The 23,877-nt window shown below is 39.8% G+C and overlaps 1 long non-coding RNA gene across 3 annotated transcripts in view; it reads left to right on the top strand.

The window, feature by feature from the left end:
- LOC141572200 (uncharacterized) overlaps positions 1–23,618 on the top strand; it is a 37,057-nt gene extending 13,439 nt beyond the window's left edge. Inside the window, exons 2-4 of one of the 3 annotated variants that reach the window (XR_016018722.1) lie at positions 7,793–7,935; positions 17,170–17,395; positions 21,357–23,618. This is a non-coding gene — a long non-coding RNA (uncharacterized LOC141572200). Of the gene's footprint in view, positions 1–7,792; positions 7,936–12,537; positions 12,809–17,169; positions 19,976–21,356 lie in introns of those variants that run through there. The other 2 variants (XR_012497424.2, XR_012497425.2) reach the window with 2 other exon arrangements.
- The last annotated feature ends 259 nt before the right edge of the window (positions 23,619–23,877 follow it).

The raw sequence follows: 23,877 nt of genomic DNA, 5'->3' as shown, positions 1-23,877 counted from the left end.
CCACATCCAGTAGAACAATGCTCATTCACACTCTGGTCTTGCTTCATGAGAGCTGGTCTTTCTCCCATGGGAGGATTCGAAACTCTTGGGAGGAGATGAAGCCTTCCAGGGTGAGGTCCAAAGGCAGCAAGGAGAGGCTCCAGCTCATTCCAAACCTGGTGTCTTCTCCACTGACTCTGAGCATGTTAAGTCAAGGCTGAGGAAGAGATGAGCAAACCAGAACGCGCCAACCTCACTTCTGCGAATCAAAGGGGAATCAAGTTAACTCGTGGAGTTGGATGATTTCCAGATCTCTTATAAATGTCGTAGAAAGGCAGCAGCAACACCATGGCTCTCTTCCCTCTTTTTTCACTTTTCTTTGGTGTCTTTTTAAAAGAGGCTTTCTGCTCAGCACATTATTGAAAACAATAACAATAGCTTACCATTGAATACATCTTTATAATACATAAAATGTTTTTCACATCTATTATCTCAATGGGTGTGACACCAACCTTATAAAGTAGAGGAGTCTGTAATAATAACTTCATTTTAAAAACCAGGGCATTAAGGTTCAGTGGGGTTAAGTGATTTGCTCAAATTCACCTGTGTTATGATAATAAGTATCATTTACAGGGTATTTAAGTGCTTTCCATAAATTATATCATTTAATGCTGACAGCTCTGTTAAGAGGTGGAGATGATATTCTCCCCAGGAACACTGAAGCTGGGAGGCAGACCCTGCCCACAGTCAAATCACCCAGCTGGGAAGAGGTAGAGCTGGTACAGGGAATGAGTTCCCACTCAGAACCCAAGCTGATTGAGATCCTGTGCGTTTTCCAATATGCACTGGTAGGCTTATGTTTCCAAAACATTATTTAAAATGGGAAGAATTGTCTTATTAAGAAGGCTGAGATTTTATTGGGCCAAGAAAAGTGGTTTAGAAGGAATCCCAGAGGGCAGATAGAAAGAGGAAGGTCGGGTCTGAGAGGTGCAGCAAGGGAGCAGATGACACTGTGGAAACTGGTCAGCATGGGTCCTCAGGGGCATTGTGGAACCTCATGAGGCCTGGCACACAGCACACTCCATGAAACAGGGACCACATTCCACTTATTGCCCTAGAACATTCTGGATGCTCAATAAATAGTTGCTAAATGAGTAGAATAATGAATGGGTTTTAAATTCATGAAATAAAATAAAACTCATTTTAATGGTTCCTCAATACCTGGATAAATATGGACATCAGCCACTTAACCAGGAGCTTGGTTAAGGACTTACCAAGCATTATCTCTTTTTCCTTATGCAACTATCTCATCTCCCCTCAGTAGGCTGTACACATGAAATGAATTTATGTATAAATCACTATTTCCAACAGAGCTATGCTAACCAAATCTTCCAATTCCTTAATTCTTTAATGACATGCTGGACACAAGCTATGTTTTAGGGTCACCTTTTTTATTATTAAAAGCTCTATCTAGTTTGAAACTTCAAGCTCAGACTTAAACCCCAAAATGTTCTCTTCTCCCCTCAGCATAGTCTGCATGGAGTGAAGGTGGCAGCTGGCAAGTCATGCCCAGGCTTTGAAATGTTTTCTCCCTCCCTGTACTTCAAGTCCTAATGCTCCTGGTGAGGATAGGGGCAGATGAGGAGAGTAGAGGTAGAAGCTTCTTCAATACCTAGCCATTTGGTGGTGACCAAGTGTCCCAGGTGCTATGGTGGTTTGGTCTGGTTCTGTCTGCTCCTGGACACTCTGCAAGGTTGGTGGAGCAAACACATGTAGTTTTCCTGAGGGGGAGATGGGTGGTGTAAACACTTCACCTTGACTCCCTTCATCAGCAAGGACCCCTCCGAGAGGTGGCCTGTGCTCCTATCTTTGCTACCAGTGCGTCACACTCCTACCCCTTTCCATGTAGAGCTTTGCCTCGTTTGGCCACTGTGTAGCTTTTGCTCCTTGTTCTAACCTATGGACTCCTTCCAGTGGATCCTGAGAACCATCAGGGTTATCTTTCTCACTCTAATGGTTGTGAGAGCTGGAGAGATTGGTGGCCTCCTCCATCTTATTCCCAGGCACTATCAACCAGGGTCCCTTCTCACCTTACTGAAGTTCTCCAATAAGACTTTGTCCTTCAGACATATCCAGAAATAAGTGGCACCAGGCTCAATGTTTACTTACATCTCAAAACTCCAGGATATGCGTGGCAGACTCTCCCAAGAACTACCTCATCGTGCCCCACTTAGCGCCTGTGGCAATCCCGAGTGGGCTTGCAGATTCTACATCTCAGCAAGAATCCAGCAGGGCAACAAGATACCAAGTTCCCCTTCTTACAGGAACTCCTAGATCTATGAGTGATTCTCTTAGAACTTCAATGTTTCCCTAGGCTTTGCGGGGAGGACACCTCTCTACCCTTGCCTGCCCCTTACCGCTGAATGTACATGAGGCTACAGACTTCCCCCCAGGCCTGAACCTTCCTCTCCTCCCTCCTCCTTCCCCCCATCTTTTCTGTGTGTAGTCCAAAGAGGATGCTAAGAGGCAGTGCTATCCTTAAGCTGATTCTGCCTCCTCTTAACAAGCCCTGGAGGGGGGTGGAGGGCAATTGTTCTAATTATTCAAGACACACTCTCAAGTTTTGCCAACTTTATCTAGGAGTAACTTTATATGCAATCAACGAACCTATTTAAGTGGACATTTGGAAACACATATGCCTGTGTAAACACCACCACAATCAAGATATAGAACATTTCTATCATTCCCCCAAAGTTCCCTATACTCCATCATAAGCTCCTTTTTTAGTATTCCCCCCCGCCCCATGGCCACTAGTTCCCCTACAGGGACATTCAAAGTCCTGTGACATTTTTTAACAATCTTGTGATATTAATTGGTAATATTTTTATTTTCCACCAGACAAAAAAATGAGGCTTGCACTAAATTACTTTTCCAAGGAAAGAGAGGAATAAAGCATTAACCTGGAAAGAAGATTAAAGTAAGAGATTATAAGACTATGTTGGAAAGGGCTAGTGATATAAAGTGAATCTGGCCTTCCTGTGGCAGAGGCAGGCGGGGGCCCAATCACGCAGGTCCTCGTAGGCCATGCTAAGCAAATCTTTATAGTGCTAGAAATTAAAGTAACGACCTATGTCAAGTCATTAAAGTTTCGTTTCTCTGTGTCAAAATGGTGTGTTGACACAGAGAAGCCACCACTCTGTGCGTGAGTGTGTGTGTGTGTGTGTGTGTGTGTGTGTGAGAGAGAGAGAGAGAGAGAGAGAGAGAGAGAGAGAGAGAGAGAGAGAGAGATTACATAGGGGTGGGATGACCATATATCCGTTATCCAAAAATATCTCTTATTGGCCTGTCAGCTGCCTAAAACTTTTATTTACCATCAGTGAATTTGTCCTTCATGAATAACTTAATGTGTTTATTTTTTCTTAAATGAATGCAGGACTAGGAATCAGGAAAATTGAATCCTTGCCTTGATTCTCTCACGAAGAGCTGCTAATTGTGTCCATGTCTTTTCCCTTCTCTCATAAACCTCATGGTAAAATATGTGTAAGAACAGTTGCCCTTTTGGTGTAAAAGCTCTTGAAAAGTAACAGGCATTTTATCACCTATTCTGTCTGTTCTTGTGTCCTCTTGGTTGAGACTTGATCCTTCTCTTTGCAATCTGCTTTCTTATAGTTCAGAGAAAGGCCAAATAGTTACTGCTGATTTATCATTTAAATAAAGAGCAAACAAGTCTCAAATATGGAGGTGGTAGCTAGAATGGTCCCTGGTTTTCCCTAAAGGACATTTATTTTATGCTTTGTCGAAGCAAGCAAGGAGATGAAAAGAAATGTTTAATTACAGAGAGATATGCAGAAAGGAACATTCTTTTTTGTTGTGAAACTATGGGGCAGGGGTTAGGTGACTTCTCTCCCATCTTTTAGCATTTCATTAGCATAGAAAATCAGAGAATTTTTAAAAACACTTAAATTAAATATTTACACATACAAAAGAATATTTATAGCGTATGAGTAAATTATTAAAAAAAAAGACAAAAACGAACATCTGCACACTCACCACTGCAGTGTCAGAAAGAGATTATTACCAGGAGGGCATGTGAAGCCCCATGAAGCCCTCACTGATGCAATCCCTCTCCCTCCCCAGACTTAACCACTATAGTGAATATTGTGTTTACTTATCCCAGGGTTTGTTTTAAAACCACATATAATAATATCCCTTAATGCGTTCTAACTGGACTCACACTGAGTTTATTCTGCAACATGAGTGTTATGTTCACTTTGACATTTGTGAGGTTTATCTATATGGATGCATGTAAACTAACTCCAGATATTTTCAATCGTGTGTGTGTGTGTGTGTGTGTGTGTGTGTGTGTGTGTGTGTCATATTCATCAGAAGACTTGGGCAAGCATGTTCAGAACAGCATTGTTTACAATGATAAAAATTTGAAACAACCCACAGTTTCACCATATATAGTGCTGCATATATTTTTGGATGAGGGCTATATGGTCATTTCAGACATATATAGCACTATATATAGTGCTGCTTTATATGAATATACTGCAGTTTGGTTACCATTTTCCTGTCGGTGAAAATGTGGGTTGTTTCAAATTTTTATCATTGTAAACAATGCTGTTCTGAACATTTTTGTCCATGTCTTCTGAGGAATATGAGCAGAGTTTTTCTAGATTTTCGTCCTAGTAACGAAACTGCCAGGTCTCAGTATATGACATAATCAACTTTAGTAGATAATGCTACATGGTGTTTCAGGGTGATAGTGCCAATTTAAATTCCTACTGACAATGTATAAGGGTTGCCATTGTTCTTACCAGCGGAATATTCTCAGGCTTCTAAATATTTTTCAAACTGATAGGTATAAAATGGTACCTCACTGCAGTTTTACTAATGAGGCCAGGCATATTTTCATACGTTTATTTGTCATTTGTGCTTCCTCATCTGTTATATACTTATCCATTTTTCATTAGGTTATCGGTTTTATTCTGATATGAGGAATATAGGAGCATCTTATATCTTTTATACATTGTAATTCTTTATTGGTTATATGTGCAGACATTTATTCCGGTTTCTGGATTCTCTTTTCATTTCCTTTATGCTGCCTTTTCACAAACAGAATGATATTACGTTCATCAAGGCTCAATATTCTTAACCTTACTATAGTTGAATTTATCAGCCTTCTCTTATGGTTGGTGTGTAGTATGGCAAATTCTTTCCTGAACTGAAGTCATAAATGTATTCTCCTATATATCACTTTAAAATTTTATATTTTGCCTTTCACCTTTGTGTCTCAAGCCAGTCAGAATTGATTAGGTTTTGTAAGAATCCAGTTTTATTCTTTTCCATGAGAATAACTCATTGTTCCTGCAGTATTTATTGACTAGTCTCTTCTTTCCCACTGATTCACAATGACCCCTCTGTTATATGTAAGGAGAATCTACCTGTACATGCAGGTCTGCTTCTAGGCTTTCTCCTTTGAACTGTTTGTCTCTCCTTTAGCCAGTATCACTCTGCTTGATTTTATTATCTTTATAATAACTCTTGATATATGGTAGGCCAATCCCTCTCTATCCTGTGTTCTTCTTCTTCTAAAGGACTTTTGGGTGTTTCTTGGCCCTTTGTTTTTCCCTTTAAATTTTGTAATTATCTGATCAAGGTCCACAAAAATCCGAATAGGATTTTAATTGGAGTTGCATTAAATCTATAGATCTACTAAGGAGAATTGACATCTTTGTGATAGCAAGGCTTCTTTGTTCATTTATTTAGCTCATCTTTTAATAAGTTTATAATTTTCTCCATAAAGTTTTCACATCATTTATTAGGCGTATCTGTGGATATTTTATATTTTTGAAAATATTACAAATAGCATTTTAAGTTATGTATTTTGATCTGTATAGCTGGTATATAAAAACCAACTGATTTTTTTACAATTGATTTTTTATGTCAGTTTTTAATCCATAAAGTCACTTATTAATTATAATATTTCCCCTAGTTTCCCTTAGGTTTTTTATGTTGCCAATCATATCATACATGAAAAATGCCAGTTAAGATTTATTGGAAACTTGAGACAACAGACACTGAATGTGCTTTTATAAAGTGTAGATTTTCGATTTTCACTCATTTGTAAATCACTTTATAGAGCTCCGACAGTTTTTACATTTACAGAACTCTTCAAAGTTTCCGTCTATACTATAAACTTATTATATATAGAATCTAATTTAAAGCAAGATAGGAAAACTTTGCCTATGGTACTCTTGGAAGGGCCCTAGGGGTGATCTCATTTCATTCCATCACTTCAGAGCTGAATATACTAACACCTAGAAGGGCTGAGTGACTTGTGAAAGTCACACAGCCAGCTAGGGGCTGAGCTTACATGAGAACTATGTCTCTTGATTCTTGAGCAGGATTCTTTCTGTTATGTCATGTATTTTCACCTTTCTCTTCCACTTTTAGCTCTTATTTGCCCAATAGGACCATCGTATCCCCATCTTGTCCTATCACAATGTCCTATTGACTCCGCCCCTCCATTATCAAAGCCCTGCATCTTTCAAATCATAGTGTCCCACTCTTTTTCCTCTGTACCCTGTTCCTACATGTCCTACCAGGGCTTGGTATTGAATCTAAAGAGTTATTGTTGAAATGAGTATTAATAATTGTTCACGGCTCAGTATGTTGCTGCTTGTCTAAAGTGGCTTGAATGCCTCAACTCATATGAACAACTATTCATAATGTTTCTAAGAGTTAAATTTATTGACATCTCACTATGTGCCAGACACTGTGCTTAGGGATTTTATATAAATTATGTCATGGATATTGTGTGCATTATGTCATTATCTCATTTGAATAATGAGTTATAAGGGACAAGCTCAGTGAGTGATATATTTAGAGACAGATGGGGTTATTCTGCCCCCTTCTTAGTGATATCACTCAGGCAGTAGCCTGATGCCCTGGGCATGAGGCCAACAGATGAGAGAAGCATGCCTCCTCTTTCAGCTTCTTCAGCTTTCTGCCTAGTGAGTCCTCTGTGCATGCCACTGAATGCCTAAGCAATGGGAACGGCTGCCTGGGTGGGATTACCAGAGCTGCCATTGTGGACAAGATTCTCAGAGCTGGGACTGCTAACATGCCCAAGGTATTCCAGGGTTCTGAAATCACAGTTTGCCAATGAACTGGGAAGCAATAGCCAGGCTACTGGACACTACATATGGTTTAAGTGAACAAGTGCCCAGAAAAGAGGCCCTTGATGTACAATTTATTACGGTTTTCTACCCATCAGCATATTGCCTTAGTACCCATTCCCCTGCTTGTCAGAACAAAAGCAAAACAAAGGAGAGCAACTATCAAATAACAATTGTAAAAACAATAAATAAAAATGTCATGAACTCTCTGTAGTGTCATTATTATAGCTCTAGTTTGAAACGATTATCTTAGGGTTTATTTATATCTACATTAAAAAATCCAATATGGAAACACCATCATCTGCACAACAATTTTTGGATTAAAAATCAGTGCGGTATAGCAATTTTGACTTTCAAAGCCAGATGTTCTGGGGGTTTGTCTCTCAGTGCAGGTCATAAAATTTGGGTGCCAGATGTGGGTTTCAAACCCTTCATTCCTCAGGGAGAAGCTTGGGGTTGTGAGTTCCCTCCCAATTGTGGGTCTTCATGCTGAGGTGGGGTTTATGGCAAGATTGTGTCTTAGCCTCTCCTATCCACTTTGATGTGGGGTTTTTGTTTATTTGTTTAGATTTTTTTCATTCTCCCAATGTGTAAGTGTTGCTCAGCTAGTTTTTAATTTTCTTTTTCAGAGGAAACTGTTCCATATGTAGCTGTAGATTGGGTGTGTCCATGGGAGGAGGTAAGTTCAGGATCCTTCTTTATTGACATCCTGAACCCGTCTCCTATAGCAACATTAAGAAGAGGAATATAGAGAAACTGAGACTGTAAACAAGTAAGTAAATTACTGAAGGTAGATGTTTGGGTAAAATCCAAATACAGTGATCTCTTCTTACTTACCAAATATTGCCATTACATTGGGAAAATCAGTCATGAATATAGAAATATAGAATACTTATGGCCCACTAGTAGTGGATGATTTTATATTAAAACTAACTTATTTAGTGCCCTTTGAGTGTGTGTTCAAAATTCTCAGATTAGTCTGCAATGTCTTATTTGAAACGGTTACTAATAGGTAGGTTTCCAAGGGGGAATTCCTGCTCATTCTCAGGAATTTTTTTTGCTTTCCCATTCCCGAATCCCGAGATATAAATTGTTTTCTGTTCTCCACGATGAATAGTTTCCACAAAGTGACGGCCAATACTACCAACTACCTGGGTTCAAGGAGCTGATTTTCCCAATTTCCTGACCAACTTTTCTTGGAATTCAGGAATGGGAAAGCGAAAAAAATTCCTGAGAACAAATGGGAATTCCCGCCCGGAAACCCTACTAACAGGACCTATTAGACAATGACCAATCTCCTACATATGAGAATGTGTACTAATTTCTGCTGTCCAGCCTTTTATTATCTGATTCATCTATCATTATATTGGAAGTATAATATGTAGACTTCTGCAAAACCACTTCTTTTTGTATGTGTGTGCGGCTTGGTGGAGTGAAACTGTAAAGAAGGATTCACTGGGAGAGATATAAGATGGTGGAGTAGTTAAACACTGTGCCTTCATTCTTCCATGAACACATTAAAATTGCAACTAAATTATAGAACAATCAACCCAAAGGACCATCTGCAGTGTAGCCAAACAGAAGTCTTACAACTAAAAATATAAAGAAGAAACCAGGTCGACACTGGTAGGAGGGGCGGAGATGTGGAATGGGCCTCACACCTGCATGTGGCAGTTGCAAATGTGGAGGGATATCTAGGCTGCCTTTGTTTTTCCCAGGAGAGCAAGGAACCCCAGCCCCCCACACCAGGCTCCCCATACAGGAGTACTGGTGCTGATAAGAGGTGCCCCAAAACATCTGGCTGTCAAAAACAGTGGGGATTCCAACCATTTTGGTAGGCTGGAAAGCTGTGGGAAACCCAGACATCCTCTTAAATGGTCTGCTCACAAACTGACTCATTTGCAAGCACCCACCTTGGACTCCAGCAGAGAGAATGACTCAGGGAGCCTCCAAAACATACAGGGGGCAGACTGAGGTGTGTGGCTTTGAGAGGAGACTGGAGGACAGTCAGCATTTTTCTGGTGGGTCCACGTTCATGCAGCCCCCAGGTGGGCACTATATTTCCTGTGTTGAGCCCACCCCTTCCAGCCAAATCTGAATCTGATTGGCCTAAGGAGCTCAGCTACTCCACCCTGCTGACTCACTGGGAACCCACCCCACCCTACTCATGCACCACTGGAGACACTTTCCCAGCCAGTTCCACCTCCATTGCACTCTTTTTTAGAAAACTATCAGAGTCCTGCAGGCCCTAGGTGGGTGGCAATTGGCCTTGGTGTTCTCTGAGTCTTGCTGATTTGCTCCAGGCTCAGCACTGGCACCAAACCAGAATTTCCATTATCCTGATGACCATAATTCTTTCCATTCTAGTGACTCTCTGACATACTGCCTTATCCAACTTGTATACCACACAAGGTGTTATCAGTGGCTGAATCTTAAGGGAGCCAGCAGATGACAGCAGGCCTTAGGGTGTCCTGGCTTTTTTCAGAGCTACCCGAGGTCTAGTACTGGTGGCAGCTGTCCTCAGTTCAAAACGTGGCCTCTCCCATGTGCCTTCATGTCCAGCACTGGCAACAACCAAATGCAGATTGCTTTGTAGCTCCTACCAGGTAGCCCCCAGCTGTTCACAGGCAGTGGCTGACTTGGGTGTGCACTGGAGCCCCTCGCAAGAGGCCCCAGAATGAACATATTTGGAGGTTATCTTCAGACCACAGCAGAGTGCTGCCCAATTAACCCCACAAGTAGCACACCCAAAGGGCAGTCTCAACAGGGACCAGAGCCTGCTGGGGTGAATCTTGCTCAGTGGGGTAAGGCCCCCCCCCTACCATCTCAGCCTATAAACTGTGAATGTGGCCAAACCCCACAGCAAGTCAGCCTCAGGGTCAATCTCTCACAAAACACACACAAGGGACATTCCTGGAGCACCTGAAATAGGTGACAAGGAAGACTATGCCACTGGGCCCCACAGGACACCTAATACGTAAGGCCACCTGGTTAAGACTGGGAGACATAGCAGATCTACCTAATACATAGAAACAAATACAGAGAGGCAGTCAAAATAGGACACAAAGAAATACATTGCAAATGAAATCCAAAAAAAGAACTAAACAAAATGGAGGTAAGCAACCTACCAGAGACAGAATTCAAAATAATAATTATAAGAATGCTCAAGAAACTTAGTGAGAACTTCAACAAAGAGATAGCAAGCATAATAAAAAAGGACATAGAAACCATAAAAAAGAACCAGTTGGAAGTGAAGAATACAATAACTGAAATGCAGTGGAAGGAATCACCAGCAGATTAGATAAAGCAGAGGATCAAATCAGCAATTTGGAAGACAAGGTAGCATAAAACACCCGAATTTTCAAAAAAGAGAATAGTTTGAGAGACCTCTGAGACAACCTCAAGCATAACAACATTTACATCATAAGGGTACCAGAAGGAGAAGAGAGAAAGCAAGAGATTGAGAACCTATTTGAAGAAATAATGACTGAAAACTTTCCTAACCTAGTGAAGGAAATAGACATACAAATCCAGGAAATGCAGAGAGTCCCAAACTGGATAAGCCCAAACCGACACCTAGACATATTATAATTAAAATGGCAAAGTTTAAAGACAATGAGAGAATCCTAAAAGCAACAATGAGAAGGCAACTACCATGTTTCCCTGAAAATAAGACTAGGTCATATATTAATTCTTGCTCCAAAAGATGCATTAGGGCTTATGTTCAGGGGATGTCATCCTGAAAAATCCTATTAGGGCTTATTTTCCAGTTAGGTCTTATTTTTGGGGAAACACGGTAGGAACTTATGAAGGAGCTCCCATAAGACTGTCAGCTGATTTCTCAACAGAAACTTTTCGGGCCAGAAAACATCAGTACAACATATCCAACATGATAAAAAGCGGGGACCTACAACCAAGAGTACTCTACCCAGCAAGGCTATCATTTAAAATTGAAGGGCGTATAAAGAGCTTCCCAGACAAGAAAAAGCTACAGGAGTTCATCACCATCAAACCAGTATTACAAGGAATGTTAGAGAAACTTATTTAAAATGGAGAAAAGAATCAAAATTATGAATAATAAAATGGCAATAACTACATATCTGTCAACAATATTTTCCATGTAAACAGAATAAATGCTCCAATCAAAAGACATAGGAGGGATGAATGAATAAGAAAACAAAACTCTTGTATATGCTGTCTACAAGAGACTTACTTCAGATTGAAAGACACACACAGACAGAAAGTAAGAGGATGGAAAAAGATATTTCATGAAAATGGAAATAAAAAAACAACAAAAAAAGTTAGGGTAGCAATACTTATACTAGACAAAATAGACGTTAAAACAAAGGCTATAAGAAGGGACAATGAAGGACCAGTAATCCCACTTCAGGGTATTTTTCTGAAGAAACCCAAAATGCTACTTCGAGGGGACATGTGCATCCATATGTTCATTGCAGCATTGTTTACAGTGGCCAAGATGTGCAGGCAGCCTGGGAGTCTGTAGATGGATAAAGAGTAGGTGGTGCATGTATACAATGGAATATTGCTTGGTCATGAAAGAGAAAGTGTTCTTGCCATCTGCAGCAGCGTGGAGGGTCTTGTGCTGAATAGAACATGTCAGACAGAGAAAGACAGATGCAATGTGATTTCACTTATATGTGGAATATAAGCACAAAATTAACAAACATAACAGAAACAACTCCTATATACAGAAAACACTTTGATGGTTGCCAGATGGGAGGGGTTTGAAGTGTGGGTGAAAAAAGGGGAATGGATTAAGAAGTACAAATTGGTTGTTACAAAGCAGTTATGGGGATATAAAGTAAAGCATAAGGAATATAGTCAATGATATGGTAATAACTATGTATGGTGTCAGATGGGTACTAGACTTGTTGGGGTGATAGATGGGAGGGAGTTGGGGGGCAAGGTGATAAAGGTCAAGGGATTAAAAAATACAAATTGGTAGTTACTAAATAGTCATGGGGATGTAAAGTAAAGCATAAGGAATATAGTCAATGATATGGTAATAACTACGTATAGTGCTAGGTGGGTACTAGACTAGTCAGGGGGATCACTTCTTAAATTATATAAATGTCCAACCACTATGCTGTACACCTGAAATTAATATAAATTAATACTGAATGTTAACTCTAATTGATACATTTAAAAAGGGGAAGGGTAACAAGTGGTCAAAATTTCCAGGTATAAAACAAATAAGTCATGGGGATGTAATGTATAGCATGGGGAATATAGTCAATAATATTGTGATAGCATCATACAGTGTCAGATGGTTGCTGGATTTATCATGGTGATCACTTCTTTTATCTTTCTTTTAAATTTAATTATTTTTTTATTGGGGAATATTGGGACATAGTGTGTTTCTCCAGGGCCAATCCACTCCAAGTCCTTGTCCTTCAATCCAGCCGTGGAGGGCGCAGCAACCATGTCATTGACAGCCCACGCTCCAATCAACTGAGACATCTGGCTGCCCCTCCGGAAGCTCAGTGGCAGTTCGTTGTCTTCAATTTGGTTGTGGAGGGCACAGCTCACTGGCCCATGTGGGAATCAAACTGGCAACCCTGCCATTCAGAGCTTGGGCTCCAACAAATTGACCCATGTGGCCGCCCCGGTGATCACTTCTTTAAGTATGTAACTGTTGGATAACTATGGTGTATCCCTGAAACTAATACAATATTGTATGCTAGCTATATTTTTTAATAAAAATCTTTTTAAAAAGAAAAATAAAAGGATTCATTAATTAAGTCATTCAACAGATAGACAGTGGACCTGATAATCTGAGCAAATAAAGCTTAAATCATCCACTGGGGCTCAAAGGTGTTAATCATCACCTCACTTAGTGTCAAGGATGAGCTAAACTTGCTACTCAGACTAGAAAACAGAACTGAGTGGGAGGGTCCAAGTGGGTGAGCAATGTTTTTCTTAAACAGAGTATTTAAGTTTTGGGTGTTCTTACAAAGAGGACAAGATTTTAGTTAGATCAGTTCCCAGATATGGGATAGATGACACTGGAAGATGTACAAGAAGCCAGAAGGAAAGGATCACTGAAGAATTGCCTGGATATTTATGTCAATCTGTCTAGATTGGATCATAGTTAGTTATCTTAGAATCTTAGTTGTTATCTTACTATTGTGATACTTGAGACATTATAACTTTCTTTGCTTCATTTGCTGAAATCCTTAGGGATCAGAAAATTGTATTTTTAAGTGATAACTTTTATGCTTTTTGCATATTTCTATTTATTTTCTTTAGTTTTCTCTGAGAGGGAAAATGATAAAAAGAGATTTCCTTTCCCCACAAGTTTGTTTGATATCTTATTGTGGTCCAATTATAATGAAACATTTTCTTAGGAACCCTCCTCTGCTCAAAACTGGATGACTTTCATTTCAATAAAGGGCTTATTTCCCTAAGTTCTCTCCCCAAAATTATAGCTAGAGAATTTAGAGTGGAGAATTTTTAGTCTAGGATAAGTAACTATGTGGTATAAATGCCTCCAGTCCCCCCTCCCTTGCCCATGGTGGACATCACCAAATGAGCGTGTTTTCCCACTGAGCCTGGATGTGTGTAGATAGTAATATAATTCCAATTTTACAGACAAAGAAACAGAAATGTAAAAGTTAAATAACTTTCTTAAGTCTCTATGACTCTGAAACCATTATTCTTAATTCACTAGAAATTGATCAGAGTTGGTGACTAATATGAAATTTATTTGCCATCCTTGATCTAGTTCAATTTCATTGTTTTTCATGAAAGGTAATGAGTCTAGAGAGTTTGAATAATGTAGGCGAAAGTACTTTGCAAATTTGTAAAGAATGCCGAAGATATTGTTTTCATCAAGGACATAAGCCCAGTTAGTTTATAGGAATTCTCAAACTTCAGTGCATCAGAATCATTGGGAGAGTTTATTAAAACACAGATTGCTGGGCCCCACCATGGAGATTCTGATTCAGTAGGTTTAAGGGCCCACCCAAGAATTTGCAGTTCTAACACATTCTCATGTAATGTTGATGCTACTGGTCCATGAGCCACACTGGTTTACAGTATACCTGAACTCAAAATTGATTACAGTGAAATTTCACTTTGTTCTCTTTTGCATTGTTTCTAAGACTCAAAAATATTTGTAAAATACAGTTTTTCTCCATTATCTCTAGTTAACACACTTTAAGACAGGAGAAGAGAATCCAACTGGTTTTTGTGATGCTTTTCTGCTGCTGTCAAGCCTCCCTCCTCAATATTCAATAAAATGTTCAGGTTGATAAATGTAGATGTACAGTCATTGGACAAGAGCCAGCATGGAGTTTAATGCTAATTGGAAGAAAAATCAAACCTAAGTATATGAGAAAAGCACCAGTCAGAGGACAGGAAGCTAGAAAATAGGCACCATTTGCAAAGTGATATATTAAAGAAAGCTTGATGTTCGGGAAGAAAGAGGAAAGAGTTGGGCACTCCAAAATAAGAAAATACATCAAGTGTTGATGACTTGATCTGTAGTGGACCCATTTACTGTGCATGGAAAACAATCAAATGAACTTTAGCGTAAATATTTGTAGGGCCACCATGTGAAATGGGAATTAGACTTTTCTAAGGAGGCTTCAGAGAGCAGAACTGGCAGGACAAGTGGGCCAAGCTTTGGGAAGGCAAATTGTGAAAAAGCTTTCTAACAACAATTGCATCTGAAGAGGGGCTGGGCTACCTCCAGAGCAGAAACTTTCCAAAGGCTGAAATTGTTTAAGCAGAGTGAGAAAAGGAATTCAAGCAACTAATGTGGAAGTTAGACCTGGAGACTTGGAAATTATATTAGTCTGAATTTTCCTGGGATAAGGGGAACTCAAGAACACTCTAACTTAAATAAGAATAAAAATGAGGTGGCAGACAAGGTGAGAATGACTTCACTAATGTCTAGAAAGAGGCTGGGCGTTGGGCTCACATGGGACCCAGCTCAACCCGCAGCTCCACTTTCTTGCTGCTCTCTACCCTCTGAGGCAGTCTGTCATCTGTAGAGCCAGTGCAGAAACAGCTGCCTCAGAGTGTCCTACATAGCGAGCATTAAATAGTGTGTCACATGGACATTGTCCTTGAAACACAGTAGGAGTTTAATAAATATTCATTATCTTCCCCTCCTTCCCCTTTAGTAAGGTAGAGAAAACATGACCCAGGGAAAAGCTGAATTTAGAAAATCCAAAACTATGAGGTCTCTAAGATCCATTCTGAGGAGTACTTTCCTAAAGGAGATGATGTTGAACTTTGTATCTTCAACTGTTTGTTTATATTTCCTTCCCTGGAATTGAGATCCCAGGAAGAGCAGTTTCATGAATTATGACAATGGCCTGAGTTTAAACCTGTAAGAATCAGTACTGATGAGTCATACAGAAGAGGATTCGGGCTTCAAGATCCTCCTTCCAAAAGGATAGTCCCTCCCCTCAGGCTCGGGCAGCAACAGTGAGTGTTTATGGCAGCACAGAACTTCCCAGCACTGGTTAATGCAGACAGAAATCAGAGTAAAAGCTGAAGCAAACAGGATAGTCGCATCACAAGCTTATACATATGATGGATTTGGGTTTGGGATGGAGAGTGTCTTATTCAGCTTTTACCCAAAAATCTACACATAATTGAGCTTGTCTTAGAAACTTTGTTAATATAAGTACTTTCTGAAATTGTGTGTCAAGGGGTTATGATATTCATCACATGTTATCAGGCTAGGAAAGAGGGCATCATGAAAACATTGTTTTCAAAAGGGCATTGGATCTGATAAAGTAGACTTATTGATCTGGACAAACAGTGCCTGAATTGGCTACTTTTAGTCATGGTAGGGAAGAGGGGTCTCATCGAACTGAAGAAAAGAACATCTGTTTCTTAATTAAGGAGACAATCTTTTAGTTCCCTGCTCTAAACAGGTGGAGCTTGTAGCTATCTTGTTACTATGAGAGAACAAAGCTACACACTGAGAATTCCTGAGTAGTGGGGTCCCAATTCTGAGACACACATCTGGAGCCTGCTCTGTGCATGGACTTCAGTATGTGAGATAAAATATTTCTTAAATATTTAAGCCAATTTTAATTGTTTCTTAGATTTAAAACCAAATGCACTTTAACGCTAAAGAGTGAGATGGGAGACTACTGGTTGTCATTATAATCTTCTCTAAACCATTTAAAAAACAAAACAAAACACACCATGTACTTGTATTATTTTGAGTTTTTAAATCAAATTTTAAGAGATCCTTGATTTTTTTCTGAGGGTTCAGGACCACTGATATAGATATTAATCTTTGTTCTGTGCTTCACGAGAACTGAGGAGAGCTTGGTTTCTTGACATTTCAAAGCCTAAATCAATCAGTTCCTTTAATCAATTTAGATTTTTAAAAAGTTAATTCTGTAAAAATTTAGACCTGTTAAATCTTTTCACTGTCACAAGGGTAAGCAATAGTTTAAATGGCTTCATTATTTCACCACTTGTGTGTCATCATGCAAATAGGGCATTATAACATGAGAATTTAGTAACTAGTAATACTGTACCCAAATGTGATTAATACATTGTGTGGCCAGAACCCAATGAAGCACTTTTTAATGCCTATAAATAGCAAGACTCTGCAAAAAAGAGGGTCATATTCCTGGCAAACATGTCAGAGCTAATGTCTATCAAACTGACTAATGTTCATTAACATTCAACACATTAATAGACTTTCTTTCTGTGGGCACTTCTGTTCTTAATATATAGGTCTTTGTGGTGTAGTAGAAACAGCATGTTCTTTGAGGCCAAACTCGGGCTGATACTTACTAACCTGGTAACTTTGGTCAAGTTACTTGATATTTATAAGCTTTAGTTTCTTTATCTATTAAATAGGAATAGAAAAGCAAACTCTTTCATTAGATTGTTGTAGATAGAATTTATATGTAAAGAAACTAACCATGTGCCTATTAAGTAAAAAGATATTATGTAATTAATACATGTTATTTTCCTTTCTTTTCTTTCCCCTAATTTTCCTCTTCAGAGGTTCTTAGAACTTCAATGTTCAGACTAGAAGAATGAACCAAAGTATGACCCGAGTGAAAGGATATTCAGAAAAGTCTGTGAGACTGACCATCAGCCATCTCTTTGCATGGCTCTGTGGGAGCCTCCTGGGAAAGAAAGCAAGCTTTGTGCCACTGGGATCAGGAACAACAGAGCATGTCTGGGATGGGACTGGACACCAGCAGCCAGGAGCTGAGACACATCTGGTGAGGGGTTTGAGGGGCTGGGGGACGCCCTCCCCCACCTTCACCACACACACTGAGCTCATTACCAGAGGGGAAGGGTGATACAGTAAATGTTAATCACAGTTTTGTTTTGTTCTGTTTTCCTAGTCATTGTCTGAATCCTACAACAAAGAGCCTGTAAATGGACAAAAACAGTTTTTACTAAATTCTGTAACTCATTTGGAGATGAGCATGCCACTCGGGCTCACCTTAAACAAAATGCCTCACAAGGAGATTGAAGTCATTCTCTCTCCGCTGAGTTCCCCCTCAAACTCCCCCACAAGACAGGTCTGTGGGCACCTGAAGAGCTCAGAGTTGGTAGTGGGGCGAGGGGAGCTCTGGGGCCCACCAGACATGGAGGACCAGCAGTGGTTGGCCTACTGGGGTACTGCCAGCTTGGAAAAGCAGCAGAAGTGACCATAGTACACAGAGTAGAGGGAGCAGCCACTTCTGGGAGCAGGAATGAGGCCCACGTGTTCAGCTACATATGTGAAACTACAGCTGGGTGAGGCTTGAAATTATTTTATCACTTTTTTGGGCCTGGAGATAGCCACAGAATAGTATTTAGAAATCAGTGCAAGTCATAATTAAAAAGAATTATGTATGGGAGCATATATATGATAGAGCAATATAATATACCCCTGAAGCTCATTTATTTTATGACTGCACGCACTTTTTACCATCTGGAAATTCGGAAAAGCAGTGTTCAACATTCATATCACCGAACTAAAAGGAAAAATGAGATGAGCAGTCATTAGTTTGGAGGTGAGGTGTCAGCTCAGGTAGACAGCGTGGACAAGGACCCCAAGTCACCTCTTGTCCATCATAACCATGTTTAGACACAGGATGATACTCGCAAGTCATGTATTGAGCCCTTGCTCTATGCCAAGCTCTGAGTTGTGCACTTGGAATACAATATGTCGTTTATACATTTCTGTGTACAACACCAGCCCTCTAAGGTGGGCACGGTTATCCCTGGGTTACAGACGGGGCTCCAAGGGGTGCAGTGAATTCAGTCACTTGGTTGTTGAGTAGATGAGGTGAGATTGAAACCCAGGTCTTTCCAACTATAAAGCTGTGCTCCAAGCCACTCGCCGGTGTTTCTCACCTGTTTCATAATCACGTTTGATTCTAGCTGAGACGTTGATAACTGGGCCCACGTCTAGGGTTTTAGACTGGCGGCATCGGCCCTACCTGGGAATGTGTTTGAAATAAAGCAGCCCAGGTCCCACCCCAAGCCCCGTGAGTCAGAATCTGCATTTTAATAAGATCCCCAGGCTATTTGTATATGTATTAAGGTCTGGGAAGTATTGCCCCGCACTATACTCACCTTCTCTACCCAGGTACTTTTCCAATATATCCATTTAATGTCAAAGGAACATGAGTCCATGGTCTAAGATCACCTCACAGTTTTCAGGAAGGACTAGCTACTTCAAAATTTATTCATTTACCTCTCTGACTGGATTTATATGATATCAAAACAATTGGTTGAAAAGTGCATAATTCAGGCAGGCCAATTACATGATACCCTGGCTACACCCAAGACTCTTTTAAGAAAAAGTCTAGATTTCCATAGAAATAACCTCATTCACAGTTGTGTGAATAACTACAGCCAGCATCTGTTTTGAAGACAGGCCAGAAAGATCAATCTTGCCCTCCACCGCCGTAAAGTGAACTCAGCATGAAGTCAGGCTGGCATCAACTGGTTGCTGCCTATTTGTCTAAGAAAAGAATTCCAGGATAGATCATATTCATAAGAGACTCTGTATTTTCAAAGGCTCCAGAAATGTTAAGCTTTGAATTACCTCCTTACAAAATTCAGAACAAAAAGCTGTGCGTTACTGAGCAATTAAAGAGTTTGTGGTAGTTACGGAAGAAGTCATTTTTTTCATTGTTGTTCCTGGCACCTGGGACTCTTATTACCTGAGAACACTGTAAGGGAAAATGTGAGTTAATTTGCTTCTAAGATGACAATTCACATGACATCTATGGTATGTGCTTTGCAAAAGAGTTCAAAGGTTTGGTTTAAAACCTATTCCTGGATGAGAGGGAAGGAAACCAATTACCAGAGAGTGGTAGTAATAATTAAGACAATGTTATGATTCACTAAGAAAAGCCTGGGTTATGAGCAAGGAACAGTGTGGCATATAAATTACCTGAGAGCACAGTTTAATGATGTGTTCCTTCTTATAAATTGCTCGTTTGGTGACATGGTCTGTAAAAGTTCTTTTTCAAAAGCAACAAAAGAAGTCCACTGTCTCATCGTCGCCTTGGCAAATGTTACACATTGCTAAATTTTATGACCTCGGAGTGTCTTTACCTAACCCAGCATTTATCAGCATGAACTGTAATTTGGTTTTATATATTTGTATGATAATTATGAGATATGATTCCTTATGGAATTTCCATAACTCTAAATAGTCTCCTATTAAATAACGTAAATTGAACTTTTACAATTTAGCACACTGATTATGTTCACTCATTCATGTAAAATGTTCCCATCTTTGATATTATCTCTTCTAAATCAAACCCCAGATAAAATTTATTTTGTCTGGATTAGTATATTTTGGGCTGTGGACTGGGTTTACACGCGGCTGCTGAAGCAGACTGCAGTGTGCTAGATATGATCGTTTTGGCCATCTTCCCAAAGAATCCCAATCACAGAGTCTAAATGCCAGATGGAATGGTACTGTGGCCACAATGATAGGATCACAGCTCAATCAATCAGGAGTATAACTGACATCTATCCAGCTTCACCAGCTGGTGGGTGAGAAAAAGCATTAACATTTACAATAATGTTTCCTATCTTTCAATAGCTCTGCACCTCCCCCACCTGTTCACATAGGTCTTCCAGTTCTTTCTAGAGATGCCCACCCTTACACATTTCCAAGACTTTTTAGGAGGGTTTACAGGTATAGCCTGAAAGCTCCCTGGCCCCCACCAGTTTTTAGGTCTGGGAAAATCCTTTCTTTCTTCAAGAGACTTTCGGAGAAAGTTTAAGGCTTTTGTTTCAAAGAGGAGTTAGGGAAAAAACAGTCTGCTTTTTTTTATAGTAGCTGTTTCCCTGCCCCAAACTTTTACCACAAGGGAGCTTTCCTCTTGTCTCTTGCCTTGACCCCCATCTCTCCTGTGCACACTCGTGAGGTCTATGGGGAAAAACTTGCTATTGTATCTGCAGCTACTAGGGGTTCTATAATCTAAAGCTAGCCCATACTTGGCCTTTCACAACCTGTTAACAATTTCAAACTACCAGTTTTTTCTTCCTAACTTATGTGGTATTCAGCATCTACTCTAGGTAAGCAAGAACTTAAATTCCATCTCTCCTTGGAGGCACCTGTCTTTTCTTAGATTTCAGGTTAGTTGGTTGCTTTGGGACTTCAGCAGTTTGATGGGTTCTGATTCTGTCTATTATCCAGTTTTTTCTTGTAAGTGCAGGAGTGACTGTCCCGTTTTCTACATCTTAAATAAAAAGAAGTTTATATGTAATCCCCAATGCAGTAGAAATCTATACAAAGGGCATAAGTCTAAAGGATCGGTTAGACTGGATTTATAATTTTAAAAGATCACGTTTAATATTTATTGGCCATCTGCTATATGCCAAGAACCAGAGTTTCCAAGATAAATTTTAAAATAGCAAGAACAATGTCCTCAAATAGCTCATAATCATGCAGATAAGTCTTACTGACTCTAACACGTAGCTACACAATGTTTCAATGCAGTGCTCTAAGTAAATGTCCAAGCAGAGGGCTCTGGGAGAATCAAGACGGGAGAATCTAATTTTGACTCATAGGGGTAGTTATGGTAGACGATGACATTTGAATTGTATCTTGAAATGTAAGTAAGATATGGTTTTAGAAGAGCCTTGAATAAGATGAATGTCCAAGGTTTTCTTGTAAATTTCTTTCTAAATAACACATTTTAATTTCTTATCATTTATTTCTAGGCAACCAATGAATTGCTAAGAAAGGAAGGAAAACATTCAGGATTACCAACCAACCCCCATTACTACCACCACCAAGTAACACTTTTCTTTTGATCAAAAAGGAGTTTCTAGTCCATGCCATCTGCAAAGGAAAGCTAGTTTGCAGATATAGAACAACAGAAGTAATTGAAAACCACCTTTGGAAGTTTATGATTGCGTATTGTTGTACTTCCTCAGCTGTCTTACTGTTAGAATTCCCTTGAATGCTTTTATGAATGGAGATCTCTGGGCTTAGCAGCATCCAAGGCTCAGCTTCACGCTGGAAGTCAGGGTTATGTACTTTTTTGTAAAGCTCTCAAGATGAATCTGAAGACCAGTTAATGGATGACAAGTGGATTGTGTCTCATACGTACAAGTTTTTTAAAAAGTCTTAGTTTGGGTTCCTCCAAAAGCACATTCTTAGAGAAAGACTCGATTGCTGACTATTTGTTCGGGAGGTGATCCCAGGAAGCCTACATGAGGAAATGGGGAAAATAAAACAGAAAAGTGAGAAACCAATACAGCATGATTAATGAGCTCTTTACCACTTTGGGCATGTGGGTCTCAGTCCCACTGGGCACTTTCTGAAGAGCCTAAACAGTCCTTTCTGTAAAGGATAGCCATATTTGGACCATGCAACTCAGTTTGCTTGCCATATTTTAACAGCCATGTATCGCTGTTTTCAGGGATGAGCATCTGACCTAAAGGCCTCCAATCTATAACCTATGTAGTGTCCCATGGGATAAAAGATGAGCCCATTTGATCAAATTCTCTCAGAAGAACAAGGCACTTGGTAGGGATGTTTGAAACTGGGTGAGATGCCATAAATTATAGATGATGAGTACATTGAAGCATGAGAGAATAAAGATAGCACTGGAGAGAGGTGGAAAGAATAGTCAGTATCTAAAGCTTGCGAGGGTAATGATGATTTCTCTGTTCCTGTTCCCATGAGGCCCAACTGAATAGCTGTACCTATTCATCTTGAGACTAAGTTGTCACCTGTTCTTGGGGGCCCATGCAGATGTATTTCTATAACAAAAAGAACAAAAAACCTCCCATCACTTGTGGTAACTTAAATGGGTCGAAAGAGCTTTGACTTAAACAATTAAGGAAAGTAGCCACAGAGCTACAAATGAAAAACAGGACATGAAACAATCTCATAGTCCACAACTTGAAAAATCTGGGAGCAGATAATCAAATTTGATTTTAATATAATTATAATGATTAGTTCTAAGTGAGAGCATTTTTTTCCCATAGAACTGTTAACTCTGTGGTCAACATAAGCTTATTATAAAAATTTTACGTTTAAATACAGACTGTATAGAGAACAGAGCTTATTTTTGTGGAATTCTTCTAATGTATTTCCAGAAACCTGAGCCAGTCATATGGATTGTTCTTTATGTATGTATATTTTCTGATTCCTCAGACAAGCAATTCAAGGGGGAAAATATTACATTCAAATGGCTGTTTTTTTCAGGATACAAGTGAGTAGGAGTGCAGTGTATTTATTAGACTGGGCCTAGTAGTCCATTTCTCACAGCCCATCATTGATTCCCAGGTAATCTTCTGGTCACAGCTCATCTTGGGAGCAGAGAGTTTGGCCCACTGCAACCATCTCAGGGCAAATTCTGCCTTTGAATTAACTTGCTGCTTTTGCTGAAGCCAGTGGGAAAGATACCCATCTATGCAAATGGAAACTAGGTTTGCTGGGTAATTTTTTTTTTTTTTTAAGGATTTTATTGGGGAAGAGGAACAGGACTTTATTGGGGAACAGTGAGTACTTCCAGGACTTTTTTCCAAGTCAAGTTGTTGTCCTTTCAATCTTAGTTGCGGAAGGCGCAGCTCAGCTACAGGTCCAGTTGCCGTTACTAGTTGCAGGGGGCGCAGCCCACCATCGCTTGCGGGAGTCGAACCGGCAACCCTGTGGTTGAGCGCCCACTGGCCCATGTGGGAATTGAACTGGCAACCTTCGGAGTTAGGAGCATGGAGCTCTAACCACCTGAGCCACCCGGTCGGCCTGGTAATTCCCCTCCCCCCCACCCCCCCAAAGAGTAGCTCTCTAAAGCCAAGAGCAGTGGAAAATGGGATTGACAGAAATGAGAGGGCGTTTTTATGACTTGTAGTCTGGACTTTGATTATATATATTTTAACAAATATGTATCACTTTGTGGTTAGCCTTGTTCTCAGCATTATTCACTGATAAAGAGAAATGTAAGACCATAGTTTTCCACAGAAAGGCTACACGTGTAGATATGAATGATTAATTATGAAATAAATTAATGTTTTTATAGCACTACATAATTTACAAATTGTTTATATGTGTGAGTGTATTATATATATATGAATATATATTATAGATAATACACATAATATATCTGCATATACACCTATGTTTGTATGCATTCTTCTCTTACTTAATTCTCACAACAACCCTCTAAGGTAAGTAGTATCATCCTTGTTCCATTTTACAGGCATAGAAAAAAGTCAGGCAAACTGGCTGAAA

Source organism: Rhinolophus sinicus, chromosome 14, assembly GCF_057876585.1.
Source record: "Rhinolophus sinicus isolate RSI-liver-muscle chromosome 14, RSI-T2T, whole genome shotgun sequence".
NCBI lineage: Eukaryota > Metazoa > Chordata > Mammalia > Chiroptera > Rhinolophidae > Rhinolophus > Rhinolophus sinicus.
This window is presented reverse-complemented; position numbering and strand designations above follow the sequence as displayed.